Source organism: Microtus oregoni, unplaced genomic scaffold (genome assembly GCF_018167655.1).
Source record: "Microtus oregoni isolate MIOR12 unplaced genomic scaffold, Mior012 000087F_ref0000451, whole genome shotgun sequence".
Classification (NCBI taxonomy): Eukaryota; Metazoa; Chordata; class Mammalia; order Rodentia; family Cricetidae; genus Microtus; species Microtus oregoni.
In genome coordinates, this window is record NW_024544554.1 from 5,379,644 (window position 1) to 5,390,392 (window position 10,749).

Genomic DNA, 10,749 nt, shown 5'->3' on the forward strand with positions numbered 1-10,749 from the left:
TTAAAGAGACAACCTCAAGATTAGCTCCATCTGACAAGGAACACAGTAACGCTGACTCGATTCCAAAAATTTTTCCCTTATGAGGAAGAGTAAAGTTTATATAAATAAAGAATGAAGTTGACAAAGATATCATTTTATAATGCGGTCGAGAACAGATGAAGGGTGGAACGACCTTGAGTGTCAGAGGAACCAGGGTTCCTTTGAAAGCAGTAACTGAACGCGCTGCCTTTGAGCCCCCGGCGCTCTTCCACGTGGCGCCGGGGGTTAAGCTGCAGCGCCATATCATTGCTGGCGCATAACTGGGGCCGCCTGCCCATCGCGGGCGGTCCTTTTAACTGCTAGCTACAGATCGAATAAAAGGAATAAAAAGAATAAAAAAGAATAAAAAAGAATAAAAGAATAAAAAAAGAATAAAAAAAAAAGAAAGCAGTAACTGAATAACTAAGCAGAAAAGACAGCAAGACTATGAGGGGGCAAGACTGGTAGCTAAGAGGGTCTCGAGGGAAGGGAGAGAGTGATTTGTTCTATCTCAATTAAAAAATAATAATTGCGGAAGAAAAAGAGTGTATCACTAACTACTGAAACATTTGCTATTTATGAGCACTAAACGGTAGAATACACTGATTTTAATGTTTAAAACTACACTAAATAGACAGCTCTATTCAACAGATCTTTGACACTACCTCTCTTCCAAATTCTGGGACTATAAAACTGAATGGGGAATAATTGCCACCTCCAACCCCTTCAGAATCTAGAAGCCTAGGAATAAGTCAATGTAATGTCATGTGGGTAAGCAATGAAAGAATTGTGAGCAAGATGCAGGAATGGCAGACAGAAGGGAAGACTTGGGAGGAGACAGCTCCCTTATTTTGACTTTGAAGGATTAGGAGTGACTCAGAGGAGAAGTATTTGCCAACCAGGAAAATAAATAACAAGTCTTGAAATATTAAGAAATATGGAAAATGATGAGGAGACCACAAAACTTGTTGCCAGACCATAACTTAGCTATAGCTACAGAACCAGTAACTAGAGTCATAGTAATGTCGCAAAAACTTTACAGGACATGAGTGACATATTGGGGCGCCCTCCTCATTCCAGGAAACTGAGATGGGGAAAAGACTACGTGGTTTAAAACCAGACTATGTGGTGTAGCAAGACACCATTTTTATATTTAAAAAAAAAAAGCAAGCACCAACAAAGAAAAACATAATGGAAAAAAATTAAACTCAATCTTGCAAAGGAGCATTACTTTGCCAGTCTGTCCTAAGAACCAAGAGCTCCCAGTCAAAAGGCTTGAAAAGTGCTGTCTAACGAAACATGCACAGTGAACCTTAGCAGTACAGAACCAGCATCCATTTCCTGGCCTTTTTAGCAATGGGTAACCAGCATCCATTTCGTAATATCCTCAAAAGTTTCAGGGTTCAGAACATAGCTCTGTGGTAGGGCACTTGCCTAGCAAGCACAAATTTCTGAAGCCAGTCCTCAGTCCCAGAAAGAAAAGTTTAAGTTCCATTGTAGTCTGAGGAAATGATTTCATCTCCAGAAAAGAGCCCGAAGAAACCACAACATTGTGTGAGACACGTATGCTACGATTGGGTCAGAAACTTCAACCTCTGACGTTGGTCAGCTAACGCATGGCACTGCCCTCGTAATAGTGATCCAAGTTGGTCCTAAATAATGACCCCAGAATGAAGAAACTACAATTGTCCCATGACTGGGAGAAATCATTGTGTTTTTCTACTTCTTTCCCTGGAGTTTGAGAGTAAGTGCAGTTTTAACAATTGGTCAAAGGTAGTGATCTTGGGACCACAAGAAGAGCCAACCATCATCACGGTGGATGGTGAATTAAAGGGGTGGCAGCCATAGTCCTTGATGTCATCATTGAATTCCTGACCACCCAATGCTGAAGAATAAGACCTGGTTCATAATGTCAAAGGGTTCAGCATCCCTCAGGGACGCAAGCACACACACAGACAGAAATTTTCGTGAGCAGTAAAAGTACCATTATAGAGTTGGATGCAGACATGAAGAAACCAAAAGGAGGGAGACAAAAGCCAGAGAGGGGCTTCGGTTCTGCTCCTTAGTCTCCAGGGCGGGGAAGAGCCCACAGCTACCCTACAACTGCATTTTATGTGACTGCATTGACACTTCCCAGTGTTTCACGTTATAGCCTCGTAAAGTCACATAATTATAAAAAGTAAAATCATTTTTTTTAATAAAAGCACCAACAAGCGTCTCACAAATTCCACACAAATTAAACCCAAACGGATGTGGCTTTTGCTGGGCTGTTGTTCTTCTCCTAGGGATTGAACCAAGGCCACACAGCTGCTACACCACACCCCCATGGCTGGCCTAGGCCCTGCTCCTCCCACTTAGCTTGTTTCAGAAAGGCTTTGATAAGCAGTAGGAATGGCCTTGACTGGCTCCTTTGAAAACAGCCAAAACGGTAAGTTCTCATAAAGACAACGAGCCTTGTAATTACCGCTCAGAAAACTGTATCTTTAATATCCTGAGATCTTCTCATCAGGCAGATCTTCCGTTGTGCTGTACATGACATTTGGTTTGGGTTTCGTTTTACTTAAAAGAGATACATAAATGTATAATTGATGAGACCATGGATTGCGTGGAAACACCAAGGCCAGCCAGTTCACGTCTCTAACCTAATAGTTTGTTACGCGCATTCTTACAAGAGGCATCGTGACAAGTTTCTCACCGCTCAATAAAGCAAGGTGCTAAATCGTCCTCATGGCTTCTCAAGGCCAGAGACTGAGAAAGAGAGCGCTCAAAAAAGGAAACCATACTAAAGCACTTGAATTTCCACGTTTAAAAAAAAATTGTTAAATAGTCTTCTGACTTAACTTTTTTAAGCCAGTGTTGATAGAACTAGAAACAGTCTTTCTATATCATCTTGGCAAAGTGGAGAAGAAAGTGAACGTGTTGTGTACATTCATTATTTAAAATGAAGCCTCTTTCCTGCAGGGTTTTCGGCACTCAGTCTATTAGCTATATTTTGACTATCTCTGCTCCGGCGTCTTCATTATGACAGTCGGGAATCTGTGCGATTTTACTGCTTCCTGAGCCGAGCTCCAGAGGCTGGGAGCCCACGCCAGCTGTCTTTCAATTTCCCAGCAACTCTCTTGGTGTCTCGTCGGTTGAAAGCTTTTGCAGTTTCCAGGACCCGAATTCATTAGATAAGGGAAATGGGTCATCTCAATCTTTGCGAGCCTCAGCCACTGTAGACGCTCGGTATTGCAAGTTCCCGTCAAGACTGCACCAGAAAATAGACCCCATGGGTTTGGGGCAGTATTGGAATTTGATGATACCCTCGTAGCAGCAGCTGCTGAAGCTGTGTGTGCCCCAACAAAAATTTCTGTCCTAAATTCTCTTTCCTTCACATTTTTCTGTATAAAACTGGATGTCAACAACTTCACCTATCCGGCAAGGTAACTTCGAGTTCCACCCAGAGGCAGATGAGAGACGACAGGTTCATCGCTAAGGCACCTTCTAAAAATGTCTATTAGAAGGAGAAAAATCTATTTCATTTTTGACTAGTTCTCTTGTATCCTAGAGCATATAAGAGACAGATTGGCAAGATCATTAGGGAAGCTGGGAAATGAAGTTTAGACCAACAAAAGGAGGCACCGAGTCCTCCGAGAGACACCGCCTCGTCGTCAGAAGCTGTCGCCTGTCGTCTGTATTTGGAGCCCTGTGCCTCTCAGATCTGCAGGGACCCAGCCCTGCCCACAGCTCATTACTAGACAGAAATATTTAGTGTCTGTCGGAACTCAAAACCGGAAGGGGGAAAATACCACAAATGGCATAAGGACTATGAAAGGTGCAAACAAGTGTTTCATCTTAGAAAAATGAAAATCTGAATCAGCTTTACTTGCTGGAAGGTAACTCCCAGGACAGTGAGCCGGAAAACTGTCAAGACTGAGTAGTAAAGATAAATAGAAATTGTCTTGAACCGAACTTTAAGATTTTTTTTTTTTTTTTTTTTTTTTTTTAGTTTTTTTGAGACAGGGTTTCTCTGTAGCTTTGGAGCCTGTCCTGGCACTAACTCTTGTAGACCAGGCTGGCCTCGAACTTTCAGATTATGTGAGCAAACTTGTAGTTGTTTATTGCCAACCTCTTTTCTATATATTTTGTGACATTAGTGCATGGCCATCAGAATCAACATGACCCACTCCACCACCAACTCGGACATTCAGTGTAAGACCTAAGGGTGCACTGTTTGTACTTACCGAGTTGCAGGTGCCTTATTGGGAAAATGTGGATGATATTCAGTTCCTTGTGCTGCTACTAGAGGTGAAGGAGGGAAAACGAGCATCTAGTGCCAGGAACACAGTATGCGAACAATGCCTTTGAACTGTTCATTTCTAGTGGGTGCCGTGGTGTTAATTCTGAAAATGCATTGTGTACTTTGAATTGATAGCTCAAGCACAATGACTAGGCTCAATCTTGGAAAATGCTCAGGAATGCGTCTATTGGACTTCAGTTTCTCCATAATGCTTTGATGTTCAGGAGGGAAAGCATTTAGCTAGGCAGCAAGGTTTTTATTAGAGAATTACAAGTTACATGAAGGTTATGTCCCATTGCTTTGTACAATGATAGATATAGTGTTCTATCCCTCACGCGTGTGACCATTGAACACATGAAAGGTAGCTACTACATTAACTGAATTTCCAGCTTTATTTTCTTTAAATCAATTCAAATTTTCATGGCCATATGTGGCTAATACTGCTGAATTTGATAGCATACCTCTATACTGATTGGCCCTTTCATTAGATGATCGATGGAAAAATAATAGAGAAATAGTAGAAAATGAATAAAAGTTCAACGTAGGGTCTGGAGAGGTGGCTCAGCGATTAAGAGTACACTCTGCAAGTGAAAGACTTGTATGATAAAAACCTCAAGTTTTTGAAGAAAGAAATTGAAGAAAATATCAGAAGGTGGAAAGATCTCCCATGCTCGTGCATCAGGAGGGTTAACGCGGTAAAAATGGCCATTATCACTGAAAAATAACAAGAATTGGCAATCACTGGTCATTAAAATCTCTTAATATCAATGGGCTCAATTCACCTATAGAAGGACACAGGTTAGCAGAATGAATACAAAACCAGGATATATCCTTCTGCTGCATACAACAAACATATCTCAATCTCAAAGACAGACATGACCTCAAAGTAAAGGATTGGGAAAAAGACTTACCAAACAAATGGACCTAAGAAACAAGTAGATGTAGCTATCCTAATACCTAACAAAATAGACTTCAAATGAAAAATCAAACAGAAGAAATGGAGAAGGACACTTCATACTCATCATAGGAAAAAAAAATCCATCAAGATGAAGTCTTAATTCTAAACATCTATGCCCCAAATACAAGAGCACCCACATATGGAAAAGAAACATTGCTAAACCTTAAATCACACATCAAACCCCACACACTAATAGTAGAAGACTTCAACACTCCACTCTCACCAATGGACAGATATGCCACACAGAAGCTTAACAGAGAAATAAGAGAACTAACTCACGGGTGTCATGACTCAAATGGACTTAGTAAACATCTACAGAACATTCCACCCAAACACAAAAGCATCTTCTTCTCAGCACCTCATGGAACCTTCTCTAAAATTAACCACATACTGGGTCACAAAGCAAACCTCAACAGATAAAAAAAAAAAAAAAAAAAAAACTGGGTAACCTCCTGGATCTTATCAGATCACTATGGCCTAAAGTTAGAATTCAATAACAACTTTAATTGCAGAAAGCCTACAAACTCATGGAAATTGAACAATGTTCAACTGAATCACCTCTAGGTCAAGGAAAAAATAAGGAAAGAAATTAAAGACTTCCTAGAATTCAATGAAAATGAATGCCCAACACACCCAAACCCATGGGACACTTTGAAAGGGACACCATGAAAGCTGTGTTAAGAGGAAAGTTCATAGCACTAAGTGCCAATGTAAAGAATATGGAGAAAGTTCACACTAGTGACTTAACAGCACATCTGAAAGCTCAAAAACAAAAAGAAGCAGACTCACACAGGAAGAGTAGATAACCAGAAATAATCAAACTGAAGTCAATTAAATAAAAACAAAGAAAACAATACAAAGAATCAATGAAACAAGGAGTTGGTTCTTCAAGAAAGTAAACAAGATAGACAAACCCTTATCCAAACTAACCAAAAGGCAGAGAGAGAATATCCAAATTAACAAAATCAGAAATGAAAAGGGAGACATAACAACAGACATTGAGAAAATTCAAAGAATCATTAGGTCATACTTCAAAAACCTATACTCCACAAAATCAGAAAATCTAAAAGAAATGAACAATTTTCTGGGTAAGTACTACACACCAAAATTAAATCAAGACCTGATAGACAATTTAAATAGACTTATAACAGCTAAGGAAACAGAAGTAGTCATCAAAAATCTCCCAAGCAAAAAGAGCCCAAGGTCAGATGGTTTCAGTGTAAAATTCCACCAGAACTTCAAAGAAGAGCTAATACTTCTCAAATTGTTCCACACAATAGAAACAGAAGGAATGTTGCCAAACTCTTTTTATGATACCCAAATTACACAAAGTCTCAAAGAAAGAGAATTACAGACCAACCTCCCTCATGAACATTGATGCAATTCAATAAAATACTGGCAAACCGACTCCAAGAACACATCAGAAAAAAAAAAAATCATCCACCATGATCGAGTTGGCTTCATCCCAGACATGCAGCAATAGCTCAATACAAAAATATGTCAATGTAATCTACCATATAAATAAACTGAAAGAAAAAAAACAATACAGAAAAAGCCTTTCTCAAAATCCAAAACCTCTTCGAGATAAAGGTCTCAGAGAGACCAGAAAAACAAGGAATGTATCTAAGCATAATAAAAGCAATATACAGCAAGCCAACATCAACTTAAATGGAGAGAAACTCAAAGTGATTCCAGTAAAATCAGGAACAAGACAAGGCTGTCCGTTCTCTCCATATCTATTCAACATAGTTCTAGAAGTTCTGGCTAGAGCAATAAGACAAAAAACAGAAATCAAGGGGATACACATAGGAAAGGAAGCAGTCAAGCTTTTGCTATTTGCAGATGATATGATAATAAACATAAGGGGCCCCCAAAATTCTACCAGGGAACTTTACAGCTGATAAAAACCTTCAGTAATGTGTCAGGATACAAGATCAACTCCAAAAAAAATCAGTAGCCCTTCTGTATACGAACGATAAAGGGGCTGAGAAAGAAATCAGAGAAATATTACCCTTTATAATAGCTACAAATAATAAAAAATATCTTGGGGTAATGCTAACCAAAGAAGTAAAATATCTGTATAAAAAAACTTTAAGTCTTTGAAGAAAGAAATTAAAGAAGATATCAGAAAATGGAGAGATCTCCCATGCTCTTGGATAGGTGGGATCAACATAATAAAAATGACAGTCTTACCAAAAACAATCTACTGATTTAATACAATTCCCATAAAAATCCCAACACAATTCTTCACAGACCTCAGAAGAACAATACTCAACTTCATATAGAAAAACAAAAGACCCAGGATAGCCAAAGCAATCCTGTACAAGAAAGGAACTTTCAGAGATATCACCATCCCTGACTTCAGTGTCAACTACAGAGCTACAGTAATGAAAATAGCTTGGTATTGGCATAAAAACAGACACGTGGATCAGTGGAATCAAATTGGAGACCCTAATATTAATCCACACACCTATGAACACCTGATTTTTGACAAAAAAGCTAAAATTATACAATGGAAAAAAGAAAGCATTGTTAACAAATGGTGCTGACATAACTGGATGTGGACATATAGAAGAATGGCAATAGATCCATATCTATCCCCATGCACAAAACTCAAGTCCAAATGGATCAAAGACCTCAACATAAATCCAGCCACACTAAAGCTCACTGAGAGTGTAAGAGAAACCCTTTTTTTTTATTCTTTTGTTGACATCACCAGAGGAAGAAGGTCAGTCAGGTGCTTTCTCTGCCTCTCTAAACTAGCGGGTTTTCACCCCAGCATCTGACTCCCAAGTCTTTATTGATAAAATAGAAAGACTGAGATTTAGTCAAAAGCAACATTTGGTGCTCCAACACATGGCAGAACCATAGGGACAGAGAAGTCATGCCAGCTCAGGACAAATTGAGAAGCCAGATTTGGTAAGACACCTGGGAAGTCCTCAAGGAGTGAACTATGTAATATTGAAAGGAAAAATCTTTCCTACTCTAAGGATGGAAAAATCATACATGATGTTGGGACCCTGTATAATGCTATTTTAGATGGCTTGAAAGAAGCGTAAGATGAAAAAAGAAATGACTCAGCTGAGATTGATGTAATAGAGATTATCATTACTATCAGTCTGGTGGTTCATATTTTATCCTCAATAGCTATTGTGGGATTTTGTGCCAAATATGAAAAGTAGATTGATAAGGTGAAAGCCTTAGAGACTTATAAACAAAAATAAGAGAAATACTCAGACACAGACAGAGGAATTGAAGACAAGATCCTACTACACCACTGCATAACAAAACAGATGAGGGGTGGCCCAAGGTTGTAAAAAAAAAAAAAAAAAAAAAAAAAAACTTAGTTCATCCACTACCAGGAGATGATAGGCAGACCCAAAGTTATCAAGAAGTTAAAGAGGATCCGATTGAAATATAGATTTAAGGAGAATTAAGGAAGCAGTCATTTCACGTGTTATACATTCACCAAATGTAAGGAAAATAATAAAATCATGGGCAACTCAAAATAGAATTATGCCCAAAGACTGGAAATATTTGACAACAGCAATATTAGAAGCTGGTCCTCAGTTGCAATGGCAAACCTGGTAGAAAGAGGAAGCTAAGACCATTGAACAACAAAATCAGACTAGAGGTATTAATATTCCCCAGGATCAGTTTCTAGGTGAAGGCCAATATGGCGAGCTACAAAGGCAACTTGAATCTGATGATCACATCCCGGCACTAAGCGACTTAGCAGCCTTAAATGTTTGGGACAAGGTTGAAGAATCAGGAAAGAGGTTGAGTCATTTATTAAATTTATACAAGGCCAAAAAGAAGCCATCACTGATTTCGTGCAGAGATTGATTTCAGTTATAAAAAGAATAGCAGATCCAGAGGTCAGAAAAAAATATGAATCAAATCTTTGACTTTTGAAAATGCTAATTCAATGCAAAAGGATGATTAGGCCTTTAAAGGCAAAATCAGCACCCATAGAAGAATGGGTTAGAAATACAGATCTCACACTTAGGATGCTACTGGGATAAGAGGAGTAATTTCTAAAAGTTTCAAGAAAAATAAAAATGTCACATGTTTTCATTGTGGTAAGGAAGGTCATTTGAAAAGGGAATGCAGACAAGGAATACCTAGAAACACTGTTTTTGTAGAGATAATCCAAATAGAGGCTCCAGCCTTCTGGAAAATGCAGAGGGTGGAGCAAAGGCCGGCATTGAATTAATGAATACAGATCAACAAGGGATAGGCAAGATAAACTTTTGCTGTCAGAAAACACCTTAAGGGGTCTCCCACAGACCCCAATACCAAATCCAGTTCAATAATTCTCTGTCAGCATCAGAGAAACTCATACACGGAGCAATTAAAAGATTCAATGCCTGTTGTTTAAAACAACACTGCTTTTGATGTAATCAAGGTCAGAACAGATTCATTAGATGAAACAAAAAAATTCAGGAGAGAACAGAAAACAAGTATTTTGTGAATCATCTATAAATTATCCAAGACCAAAGCTAAAACTGCAAATCAATAGTGTCAAAATTGAAGATTTACTAGACATAGGAACCGTTGCAACATTAAAGTCTCCAAAATCTTGGCATCCAGATTGGCTTGTTCAAGAGGAAAATATTCAGCTTCCAAGGACTGGAACATTATATCAGGTAAAACAAAGTCCAAGATGTGTTGATTGTATAGGGCCAGAAGACCAGATAAGAAAATTAAAGCCATATGTGAATAATGTAACCATGAATTTACAGGGATGTGAATTGTTGAAGAAATGCAAAACACAGATAACATTCCTCCAATCTTAGAAACAAACTATAAAGAATGCTTCTGAGAGAAATACTAACGGGTATCTTTCCAGAACAGTCACAGATCTTTTAGGTTGTACATAAGGACACAACAACTGTTGGCCTTTCAAAGGAACCAAGAGTCCTACTTTAAAATAGCTAACTGACAAACCTGTCTGGATAGAACAATGGATTTTGACATCCAGAAATATTACAGGCACTAGGACAGTTGGTACAGGAGCAGCTAAATGTTCAGCATGTTGAAGGATTGACCAATCCTTGGGATTCTCTTATATTATTCATGAAAAAGAAATCTGGAAAATGGAGAATGTTAACAGATTTAATAGTCATAAATGAACTGATTCGGCCAATGGGCTCTTTACAGACTGGAATTCACATGCCTTCTTTATTACCTAAAGAACAGTCTACTATGGCAAATAATTTAAATGACTGCTTTTTTTACTATATCTTTACAAGAAAAAAAAATAGAGGATAGGGAAAGAAATGACTCCTTCCTTCCACAGCCTCTCCTTTCCGGAGTTGCCTTGCCAATCTGCAAGGGAAACTGGGAAATGTAGTCTTTATATATATATATATATATATATATATATATATATGCTTATGTACGAGTGCTTTGTCTGCATGTACGCCTGCATGCCAAAGAAAGGCGCCATATCCCATTATAGATGGTGTGAGCCACCATATGGTTGCTG

General features: G+C 38.6%; 1 non-coding gene across 1 annotated transcript; it reads left to right on the forward strand.

Annotated features, from left to right (window-relative positions):
• The first annotated feature begins 219 nt into the window (after positions 1 to 219).
• LOC121442216 lies at positions 220 to 350 on the forward strand. Its single transcript, XR_005973534.1, has one exon. It is a non-coding gene; the product is annotated as a small nucleolar RNA SNORA76 (small nucleolar RNA).
• Positions 351 to 10,749: the final 10,399 nt, after the last annotated feature.